This window comes from Oratosquilla oratoria, chromosome 7, assembly GCF_046742065.1.
Source record: "Oratosquilla oratoria isolate Oo_2021 chromosome 7, ASM4674206v1, whole genome shotgun sequence".
NCBI classification, from domain to species: Eukaryota; Metazoa; Arthropoda; class Malacostraca; order Stomatopoda; family Squillidae; genus Oratosquilla; species Oratosquilla oratoria.
Window position 1 is genome coordinate 81,750,931 of NC_134783.1, and position 12,500 is coordinate 81,763,430.

Sequence of the window (12,500 nt, forward strand, 5' to 3'; positions counted from 1 at the left end):
CTTTTTCTCCTAACGGGCGACCCTGAACGAAAACGTTAGACAAATGGTTACTACATACCTATTTAAGTTGTCTGAAGTTTAAGTACGAAATTTTTTTTGTCTTGTTTTCCTGTTGTAAATTGGCTTCTTGTCAGCCGTTTGGTACTCCAGATATCTTTTGTGGCACTCAGGTCACGCAAGAGTTTCCAAATTACTGTGGAGCACTTCTAAACGTTGTAGTGTAGCGCAAGGTGGAACGATTGTTTCATTTGTGCCTTCATTTGAAACACTGATAAAGAGATGATAAGAGGGACCCGACCACAAGTATGTCGTGTCAATTAGACGATGGCTCTTGGCAAGTACTAGCGTCCCTGCTTTGTTGCTCTCAAAAGTGTTTCAACTCAAAACCGCCGCTGCGCTCACTGCTACATGCTCGCCCGACCGGCCGGCGACTGCATCTGGACTAGTCTACTACTACCGCCACAGCTTGGGTTCCCGTTGCGACTGGGTCGTGAGGGCGACTGTTGCTTGATGCGCGCTGGGATGTGCCCTGCTGTCTTTCCCCCTTCTCCTTCTCCCTCCCTCTCGCTCCCTCTCAGCACTCTTCCCCCTCTTCCTCCTCCTCCTCCTCCTCCTCCTCCTCCTCCTCCTTCTTCCATCTTCCCTTCTCTCTTCCCCTTCCTCTCCTTCCTGTACCCTGCTCTTCTCACCTCTCCATCCACATCACCATTTCTGCCGTTCAGACCTGGTTTTCATAGGACATATTTACATCCTACCAAAATGCGAGTTTTATGGGCCAGCTATTTACATACAACTTTACATTTGGGTTTTTATCTGAAACTATTTTTTCACGTTTGTAAGATTTTCACCATTTGTGTACATTTTCTATCCCTTACTATGTAGACATTCATTACTGCGGGCATTTGATATAGTTATCAAAATATGCCAATATAACTTTTGCTTTTGAAATTCTAATATTTCTACATAAAATAGTGATAAGTGTGATTTTTTATACAATATTGTATTAATACAGCAACAATATGTATGATACATCTTGTCCTTAATTGTGCATGTATGAGATAAACAATCCCACTCAAAGTCGCTCTTGAATTCAGCCATACCGACATATCCTCTAGAGCTTGTTGTTTTGACGTTATTTCAGCTATATGATTTTGTCTCTTGCAAAATAGATGAGTAAATAAGAATATATAGAATAAATGAATAATAGAAGAATAAATAGATGAATAAATAAATGAATAAGCAAATAGATGATTAAATAAATAATCTACTGATAAATTGCATGTTAGGTAAGGAACGATTTATTTGCATAAAGAAGCATTGCTCGCTAGCATGCTATTTGCTTTTGCTATTTCGTTTGAGTAGAAATGATTTCGGTTACGATCTTTTGTTTTTCATATTTCCAAATGTCAAATTACCCTTACGTTATATAGCGAGAAGCTGAATGACGGACTAAAAGAAGTTAAATCTATACAAATGTTAGACACATTCTTGAGATGTTCTTACGGAAGTCTAGAGTTTATGTAACCGAAGTCGTTTCTACTCGAACGAAGTAGCAAAAGTAAGTAGCTTAGTGTGCGTCTTCATGGTAGCCAGAAACAGTGAATTTTTACAAGCTTTCCCGTACAACTTTTGCTATTTTCAAGTATTATGTCATACGTGACTGTTATAAGTTTGGTCATATATGAATAAATAAATGTGAATGCATATACTTTTAGTATTGCTTATTATTTACGCCAAAATATATAAAAGTATCAAATGTTGTTAGCAAAAGCCTGCAAACGTTTGCGTTTTTTGTGATTGTCATGAAGACGCCTACAGTTAAATTCAAGCCCGGGCGAAATGACTTTTGAGGTGATTGTGAAATTAACGTTTTTCTTTCTCATCAAATCAGTTGTGTTTTCTGATCGAACTGCTATTCCTAAATGAACATCTGATAAATTTCCCGGATAAAAAAAACATTTGCAAAGATACAAATAAATAAACAAAATGCTTAGACGTTTATCCAAGTAAAATTTTAAAGGTCAAAACGTGGCGTGTGCTTTCAAGTGATAATCAAAATTAGCTTTAAAATACAAATGCAGACACCTGATCCTGCCGATGCATTAGAGCTACAGAGTAGATATTTAGTCACCGATTATATAATTTTATTTCCGTACACAACACCTATTTTATTGTGAAAGTGATTTTATGCAAATAAAGTTTGAATACTATAACAACAGCAACAACAACAACAACGAAATATATATTTGCATAGCTATGGTATATCACTGATCAATTCCGGATTCACTAGAGATGAATGCGTGTATAATGTAAACTGCAAATCAATGTTAATCTTCGCATCTGCATTTCAGTATTTTATTTTTCAAGATGATTTTCGTTTTTGATACTTTTACGAGAAGGCATGAATCAACGTCTTGTTAACCTATCCAAGAAATAGAGTATGTAGGTATAACACAGAACCAAACGGAAAACCAATAAACAAAGAAACATAGGCAACATTCCTGTCCATAAACTATGCATTTCATTATTCTATATTTCAAGACAATTTTCACTTTTGATATTCCTTCATGAAGGCATTGATCAGCGTCATGCTAAACTACCCTAGGAATAGAGCATGTTGGTCTAACACAGAAACACACGGAAAGCCAGTAAGCAAAGGTACATAATAATAAGAAAACAAATACCGATAGAGGAAGGCGGAGGAAAGGACGATACAACTATATTGATGTTTTATGCAGCCTACACTTAAGTATTTTTTTAATTTCATCTAGGAAAGACAGAGTAGCATATTTCTTATTTCACAAGTAGATAAAGACTGAGTAAAAACTCAGTGATTTCAATAGGGAAAGTCTTGAATAGGTATGAAGATGAAATAAGTAATAATGAAAATAGTACCTATTGTAAATATCTTGAAGCTAAACATATATATATATATATATATATATATATATATATATATATACATATATATATATATATATATATATATATTCTACTAAATATCACAGCATATTCAGCGTTGGTGATCTTTTTCTTTAGACTTTCTACTCTTCTCACTATTTTCTTCTCTGAGAACGGGAGAGAATACACAATATTCCCGAACGGGTCCATGATTGTTTGGATATAAAAACTAACACATTACGACGTTTCGCCTATACCTCAGGCATCTTCTGGTAACGTTATTTTCTAAAATACATATAATGTTTTTAGGTATTAAATCTGTTACTGTTACATTAGGAGAGGTTCCAAGGGTGTTAGGACGCGTCATCGTCTTGGCGCGACGTGGGATGCCCCGAATAATTCCAAAATCCCACACATATTTTGTTGAATATTAATGATTGGCATATGGTTTCTTATCAGTACTGCTTCTAAACATTTAAGTTTTCTTTTGTCGTTGTTCTTGGATATTATTATTGTGCTTGTGTTCAGTTGATCCCGTGATATTTTGGTGTTGTGTGTTTTTGTGATGTGTGATTTTATTGCTCCGTTTTGCATGTGGTATGTAAGCCTTTGTGATAATGTTTGTGTTGTGTGACCAATGTACTCCTCATTGCAAAGTGCACCGTCTTTGTTTAAATTACATGAGTACTTGTACACAACATTACTTTGTTTCAATTTGTCTGTTGTTGCTGCCATGTTGTTTTTCATCACTAGAGACGAGGTTCTGGGGTTGCGATAGTAAATGATCACATTAAGTTTATCCTCTTGTTTTTGGGGTTTACAATTCTTATGGATTATATCTTTTAATACCTTTTCATCTTTTTTATAAGCATAAGACATTGTATTTTGATAATAAATGTTTAAATTATTTTTCTTGTGATCATCATGACTTGTGTTTTTGTTGGCTTTTTCCATATCATTATTGATTTCTTTGTCGATACCTTTCATTGCAAACCCATTATAAGTTAAAATTTGCTTAACCCCATTTAGTTCTTGATGGAGAAGGAGCCAATTAGAACAAATTTTGAAAGCTCTTGAAATATATGCTCGTATCACACTGATTTTATATTTTCAAGGGCACTCACTCAAGCCGTTTAAACACCTTCCGGAGTTACAGTTTTTTTTAAACACTTGTGGTGAATGCACCCTCTGAACCATCCACCCACACATCTAAAATTTTTATTTGATTGTTAACGCTCTTTTCCACGGTGAAATGTAGGCATGCGTTTTATTCCATTTTCTTCTTAATACATTCCAATTGTTCTTCTCCTTCTACATCGACGAAAATGTCGTCTACATATCTAAAATACATTTTAGGTTACCGATCTAAGGTATCAAGGACGTGGTTCTCAACATGGCACATGTATGCCTGGGCAAATAAAACGCCCAAGGGACTGCCCATACCAACGCCATCAATCTGGAAATAAATTCTGCCTGAAGGGCATCCAAAAGGCATTTCCTTTGTACAAACCCGTTGCATGTTCTCAAGTACGAGACGAGCTATCTTTGGTGGGGGCAAACCTTTATTGTTGAAAAAGTTCTGTAGGATGATCTGTATAGTTTCCTCTGTAGGAACATTAGAGAATAGACTTTCAACATCTAAAGAGGCTAGGATTCCTTGGGAGGTTGTATTTCTGAGTAAATTTATGAATTCATCAGTAGACCGGAGCGTATGGATGGTGAGAATGTATGGAGTGATCAAGTTATTAAGTTGCTTTGCTAGGTGATAGGTGGGAGTAGGTCTAAAGAAAAAGATCACCAACGTTTGATATGCTGTGATATTTAAGAGAAAATGTATCAACGAAAACCTGCTCCCAAAGTTTGCTAATATATATATATAATATATACATATATATATATATATATATATATATACACACAAACACAATTATATATATATATATATAATATATATATATATTATACAAAAATATATATATAAATATATATATATATATATATATATATATATATATATATGTGTGTGTGTGTATATATATATATGACCAGCGCTGATTCAGTATCAATTAACTTCTTCGTAGTTTTCTCTATCTTCCGAATAGTCTTCTTATAATCAGAAGGGAGGTCAAACACGAGGATACCAAGATCCATATTATATTGTTAAGAAAATACTATACAAAATGCGAGCTTTCGGTTGATGCATTCAACCATCTTCAGGCGAGAATAGGAGCTAATACAGAAAAGGATGCTAACACTTTAAGTACAAAATTTTTGTAGTATACATGGTACTGGGAGAGGCAACATATACTGGCGCTCCGTGGGAAGGGACAGTTGCTACCTAGGTCGGCGCCGAATGGAGCTGCGTAGGGTGGGTCTGTTGCTATTTGGTGGGATTATGTCTGCGGTGCTGGGAAGATGTCTGCTGGTACTCCGTGGGATTATGTCCGCGGTGCTGGGAGGATGTCTGCTGGAACTCCGTGGGGTGGTTCTATTGTTGCTTGAAGTTGTTGGGTCTGCGATGCTCGGAGGAAGTTTTTGAACAGTAGAGTTCTTATGCAGGTGGAGGGTACCAAGTGTGTCGGTCTGTATATTGATGAGAGGGGTCTGTTGTGAAATGTAGACTTTCTCAAAGATGTGTAGTTTTCTGTGATTGCTGCAGTGTCTAAGTATTTTCGTGTTATCGACCAAGTGTTGTCTTGTAAGGGTTTTGTTGTGAGTTTGATTCATATGTTTATGTATGCTGCCCTCACGAGCATGCATTGTAAGTCTCCTGCTGAGCGAAGTCGTCGTAACGCCAATGTAAGATACATTATTAAGAAGTTTGCAACCTTCTTCGGGACAGGAAAATTTGTATATTACATTGGTTTGCTTGAGGGGACTGTGGTTTTTGGACAAGTTGTTCATTATAAGGAGGTCGGAGACCTTGGGGTTTTTGTAGTAAATAATGATAGCTAATTTGTCTTGTGGGTTGGTGCAAGTGGTGTTTCGTGTGATTATTTCTTTGATGACGCGTTCATCCGTTTTGTAAGCAGGTATCATTTGGTTTTTGTAATAGACTAAGTGTTTGGTGGGTGGGTGGTTTTGTTCTTGTTGTGTTAAAATGCGGGTCATGAATATTCTCGTCTCATTGTCTATGATTGTGTTAGAATATCTGTTGTTGGAGAGTATCTGCTTGATGCGAGATAGTTCCCCTGAAAATGGTTGAACGCATCAACCAAAAGCTCGTATTTTGTATAGTATTTTCTTAACAATATGATATCGATCTTGGTATCCTCGTGTTTGACCTCCCGTCTGATTATAAGAAGACTATTCGGAAGATAGTGAAAACTACGAAGAAGTTAATTGATACTGAATCAGCGCTGGCCTTTAAAGAAAATTGTTTAAAAGAGAACTTACTGCTTATATATTCTAATGTAAACACCCACGACCCGGCAGCCCGTCATGAAACTATCACCTTGGAATACAGGAAGCGCCTGGTCCAACGGCAGATCAACCAGAAAACCGATCTACTAAGAGAACAACAACAACAGCTTAGTGATCTCTACACTCTGTTCAATACTTTTGATTTCTCCATTGATTTACGACAAAACATCACCACCACGATTGGCGATATCAAGGAACACCAGAGAAATCATGAAAAGTAAGACTATCAAGAAACTGAGTCACCTCTAGAGAGGTCTCTTATTTCTTCCTCAACATTCTGATGATTACATCAACTTATCAAGTCACACACTTACAGAAGCACAAAAGGAAATCCTGAACTTGGGACTCAACTGCCACCTACAGCCTACCTTCGACAAAGAAGAAAAAGTTGCAGAATCAGAACTCCTCCTCCAGTCCCTTCTCCATCTTCAGACAGAAGGTAAAATTACAGTATCCCCTGATTTAAGGCCCCAATTGTTAGCCGAATCTACCAGAAGACGTAGCTACAGAAAGAGTCCCCTTCTCTCTCCCGAACTCCAGCAAGCTGCCAGAGAATTGCGGAACAACCCCGACCTCATAATTCGAAGAGCCGACAAGTCTTCCATTTACGTCCTTCTCAACAAAGATGACTATTTCTCAAAAATCGACCACATCCTTTCTGACACCCCCAAATTCAAGAAAATCTCCAGTGACCCTACTAGCAAGCTTAAAGTGAAGGTAAATGACCTCATCTCCACCAACAATGCATATGTATACATGTATGTACATAATTATGTACATATATATATATATACATATATATATATATATACTGTATATATATACATATATATATACATATATATATATATACTGTATATACATACATATATATATATACATATACATATATATATGTGTGTATATATATATATGTATATATATATATATACACTGTATATATATATCCTGTATATATATAGCTTACATATATATATATATATATATATATATATATATATATATATATATAGATACATGTATATATATATATATATATATATATATATATATGTGTGTGTGTGTGTGTGTGTGTGTGTGTGTGTGTGTGTGTGTGTGTGTGTGTGTGTGTGTGTGTGTGTGTGTGTGTGTGTGTGTGTGTGTGTGTGTGTGTGTGTGTGTGTGTGTGTGTGTGTGTGTGTGTGTGTGTGTGTGTGTGTGTGTGTGTGTGTGTCTGTGTCTGTGTGTGTGTGTCTGTGCGTGTGTGTCAACTGCTGAGGTTCATAGAATACTATACTCTTAAATTTTAGAGTCATGTCGACATTGAAAAATATACGTTACGTATAGAAATTCTATGAAGACCTCCTAACCTCATGCTGAGAACAGAAAATCTACAACAAGCGTCAAGTCATGATTAACGGATGTGAAACTCGAAAACTGATGAAATCAGTGAACACTATGAGTAAGATAAGCATACGGAGAGCAACATGGAAGTGAATACTTAGAGAATACCAGTAAAAGACATTACAGAGAGACGTCAGTTGAAGACACATTTAAACCAACGTGACAAGTGGCCAAGAAAGAGACTCAGTGTTGAGACCAATGCAGAAGCCGAGGAAGGAATGAGATGGAGAAGTCTGCAGTGGTCGGGCAGACATGGGAAGTCTTTCAAGCCATGAAAGAGGATGGGGGGGGGGGGGAGTGGACTTTGTTCGACAAGGGGCTTTCAATTGGCCGATGAAGACGCGCCCGCCCGCGTGTGTGTGTATGATTCACCATGGCCTTGGATCACGTGTTGGACTCGTGATCGACAGCTATTTCCCTCCCGCAAGAGAGCTCAGAGCTCATATATGAACGACCTATGGGTACTGCTGTGACCATACACGCGCGCGCACACACACACACACACACACACGCACGCACGCACACACACACACACACGCACACGCACACACATACACACACATACACACACACACACACACACACACACATACACACACACACACACACACACACACACACACACAAACACATATATATATATATACATATATACAATTCCCCGCCACGATAGTTGGAGTAACGACTCGCAGCGCAGCGATACTGAAATTTTTCAGCCATGGGGGGATTCGAACCCGGACCGCCGTAGTGGTAGCCGGAAACTCTACCAACTGCGCCACCGAGTGTGTGTGTGTGTGTGTGTGTGTGTGTGTGTGTGTGTGTGTGTGTGTGTGTGTGTGTGTGTGTGTGTGTGTGTGTGTGTGTGTGTGTGCGTGCGTGTGTGTGTGTGTGTGCGTGTGTGTGCGTGTATGTGTGTGTGTGTGTGTGTGTGTGTGTGTGTGTGTGTGTGTGTGTGTGTGTGTGTGTGTGTGTGTGTGTGTGTGTGTGTGTGTGTGTGTGTGTGTGTGCGCGCGCGCATAAGAGGGAAGAAAGAATATAAGAAAAAGAGAATAAGAAATATGATGCATGTGTGTGTGTGTGTGTGTGTGTGTGTGTGTGTGTGTGTGTGTGTGTGTGTGTGTGTGTGTGTGTGTGTGTGTGTGTGTGTGTGTGTGTGTGTGTGTGTGTGTGTGTGTGTGTGTGTGTGTGTGTGTGTGTACGTGTGTGTATGCGTGTGTGTGTGTGTGTGTGTCTGCGCGTGCATGTGTGTGTGTGTGTGTGTGTGTGTGTGTGTGTGTGTGTGTGTGCGTGCGTGTGTGTGTGTCTGCGCGTGCATGTGTGTGTGTGTGTGTGTGTGTGTGTGTGTGTGTGTGTGTGTGTGTGTATGTGTGTGTGTGTGTGTGTGTGTGTATGTGTGTGTGTGTGTGTGTGTGTGTGTGTGTGTGTGTGTGTGTGTGTGTGTGTGTGTGTGTGTGTGTGTGTGTGTGTGTGTGTGTGTGTGTGTGTGTATGTGTGTGTATATGTGTGTGTGTGTGTGTGTGTGTGTGTGAGTGTGTGTGTGTGTGTGTGTGTGTGTGTGTGTGTGTGTGTGTGTGTGTGTGTGTGTGTGTGTGTCTGCGCGTGCATGTGTGTGTGTGTGTGTGTGTGTGTGTGTGTGTGTGTGTGTGTGTGTGTGTGTGTGTGTGTGTGTGTGTGTGTGTGTGTGTGTGTGTGTGTGTGTGTGTGTGTGTGTGTGTGTGTGTGTGTGTGCGCGCGCGCATAAGAGGGAAGAAAGAATATAAGAAAAAGAGAATAAGAAATATGATGAAAGATCGATGTAGAGAGAGAGGCGGGAGGTATTGTTAGGGAGAAACGTGGTTGTAGGGACATTGAGAAATAAGAGACAAAATGGGAGCGTAAACTTTAATCTCTGAGATAATGGGTGAGAATGGGAAGGAGAGAGAAAGTGAGAGAAACCATGACAGAAAATTAAAATTGCTAGAGGGCGGGAAACAATAAGAAAATGAAAGAGAAAAAAAAAGAAGAATATATCAGCGTAGGAAAGTGAGTATGAGAGACAGAGTCAATAAAAATCAGAGTAAGAAGCTGAGGATAAAAACGAGAAAAAAAAAATAAGAAAAAAATGGTAGAGTGAAATAATGAGAAGTTCAGAAGAGAAAGAAATTGAGACTGAGAACGAAAGGGATCAAATGAGAGCGGTAATACGTGGGAATATGAATGGAAAGGAGGGAAAGTGTAAAACAATTGTGAGAATAATCCCAGAAGAAGGCAAAGGAGAAAGACTAAGGGAGTGAAAGGCAGGACAAATAGATGAAGAAAACCAGAATGAAAGGCAATGGAATGATGGGAATGAGAGTGTGATTAAAAGACAGATACAAAGTAAAATAGTGAGAGAAAGTGGGAGGAAGTGAATAAGGCCGAGTAAGTAAAAGTAAGAGTGAGAATTTGGACGAAAAGGAGGGGAAATGATAAAGGAATCGTTTTAGAGTGAGAGAGTAGGAGAAAAAGAGTGAGAGAATCAGAATGGGAGAACGTAGTTCAGAAATTGATAGTGTGAGATGAATGCAAGAGAGAAATGGTGAGTATTAATGAGAAAGAGAGAGAGAGAGAGAGGGGGGGGGAGAGAGAGAGCACAGAATGAATTTTGCATAAAAGTATATTGACGGAACCAGGAAGAAGTAAGTGAAATTAAAAAAGTTGTTACAGATATCTGAAAACTGCATTACTTGAAATCGGAGGACTGACGGAAAAGACTGACCAAAGAGTGAGGGAGGGGGAGGAGGGTAGAAGGAGGCGTCCGTCCTGAATGTTGCGATGGAGAGATAAAAGAATGACAGTGAAAGCAAGAAAAATAAATGAATAAGTAAATAAATAAGCAAATAAATAAATAGATTAATAATTTAATTAATTAATGAATAAATAAATAAATAAATATATAAACAAATAAATTAATATATAAAAAGAGTACTAAAGCATGTGTGTGGGCAGGGATGGATAGAGCGAGTGATTTGTAGTGAAGGTGGGTGTGTGGTAGGGTTGCGTAATGTCACCATGGTTGTTCAACATGTATATGGATAGGATGGTAAGACAGGTAAACACGATGGTGATAGACAGTGGCTTGAAGTTAATGAAAGTAAAAGAAAGTTGAGGTGAGCTAGTCGTTGTTTGTGGATGTCACTGCATTTGTAATTGAGTTGGAGTTTAGACTGAAGTTCATATGGCAGGAAATGGAGGAGTGATGGTGGAGGTGAATTATAGATTAAGGGAAGCAAGTAACTTCAAGGGGTGAATGGAAATTATCCTGAGAAATAGGTATCAGGGGATGAAAGTAAGAAGACTATATAAAGGAGCGATTGCGCCCACGGTGCTGTATGGAACAGAGACTTGGAATTTGGAAGAGGCAGAAAGGAAGAGCCTAAATGTATTTTAGATCAAGTAAAAATTATGGTAAGGATTACAAGGATGCATCAAGTGAAAAAATGCAGAGGTAAGGCGGAGATCGAAGGCTGAGAGCTGGAAAATTGGGTTGATCAAAGAATGCTGAGATGTTTTAGGCATACAGAAAGAATAAATGAAGAAAGACTAGCCGAATGAGTGCGGAAAGCAAAAGTTGATGGGACTTAAGGGAAGACCAAGAAGCAGGTGGATTGACGGGGTGAAAGGGACATTGGATTCAAGAGGAATGTCCATCGAGCAAGGAAGGGAGTGGAAAAGACAAGAGTGAATGGAGAATGGATGTAAATTTCTTGAGTGGATGGGGGAGGGGTTGCCATATTACGAAGAGGCGGGGATAACCCAGCTCCAAAATATCGGGCCTTGCTGTATATACGCTACGTCTTGCTGTATTACCTCTGACCCAAGCGGTGTGGCGGGACCAAGGGATGTCCCTCCATCGCCGAGGTGCTAAAATGTGGTGGAAAAGACCATATACACACACACATATATATATATATATATATATAATATATATATATATATATATATATATATGTGTGTGTGTATATGTATATGTATATGTATATATATATATATATATATGTGTGTATATATATACATATATATATATATATATATATATATATATATATATATATATATATGTTTCAGTAAATCACAAGGCACACGTGAAAATAATATGCAGACAAAACCACTGGGAAATAAGAAGATTAGTCCGAACGTTGTCGTCTATTTAAGACATTATCAATTCCTTGATAATGTCTTAAATAGACGAAAACGTTCGGACTAAGCTTCTTATTTCCCAGTGGGGTTTTTCTGCATATATATATATATATACTGTGTATGTGTGTGCGTTTGTCTGTCTATCTGATTTTCTTTGTATATACTAAATGTATTCACACTCATAGTTCCAATATTCTTAAGTTGACATGATCTAGTAATATATGTGGCTGGAATTCAATATACACAACTTGAAAAGGAAAACTTTAGATATAATTTAATAACTAAAAAAGTATCGAAAAACAGAACTTCTAAGAAATATGCTTTTGGTAGCACCATTTTATAATGTTCCATAAGTACGTGTAATTATTTTCTTCACATGAACATGAACAACGAATTGAGAGTTTGCCCTTTGCGCACTATATATGATCATAAAGTATAAAACAAAGATTGCCAAGATTTTTAGAGTTGGCAAACACTACACATGCTTGCTTTAACTCTAACAAATTTTTGTTGTCAAAAAATGTCGTTTGCGCAATAAAAGTTGCACAGCAAACAGATTCGCAACTGGAAAAAATGTGCGGCGCAAGCACAAGTTCAAACAAAAAGTTGCGGATCAACTGCCCACCTCCCAGAGT

At 38.1% G+C, this 12,500-nt stretch overlaps 2 protein-coding genes across 3 annotated transcripts in view; one reads left to right on the forward strand and one right to left on the reverse strand.

Annotated features, from left to right (window-relative positions):
- Positions 1 to 489, reverse strand: part of LOC143027232 (endothelin-converting enzyme homolog) — a 198,621-nt gene extending 198,132 nt beyond the window's left edge. For both annotated transcript variants that reach the window (XM_076188453.1, XM_076188454.1), the window contains exon 1: positions 59 to 489. The gene's annotated coding sequence lies outside the window, so the exon portion shown is untranslated. The remainder of the gene's footprint in view (positions 1 to 58) is intronic.
- Positions 1 to 12,500, forward strand: part of LOC143027231 (uncharacterized) — a 260,660-nt gene that overhangs the window by 137,282 nt on the left and 110,878 nt on the right. The gene's annotated exons all lie outside the window — the stretch shown is intronic.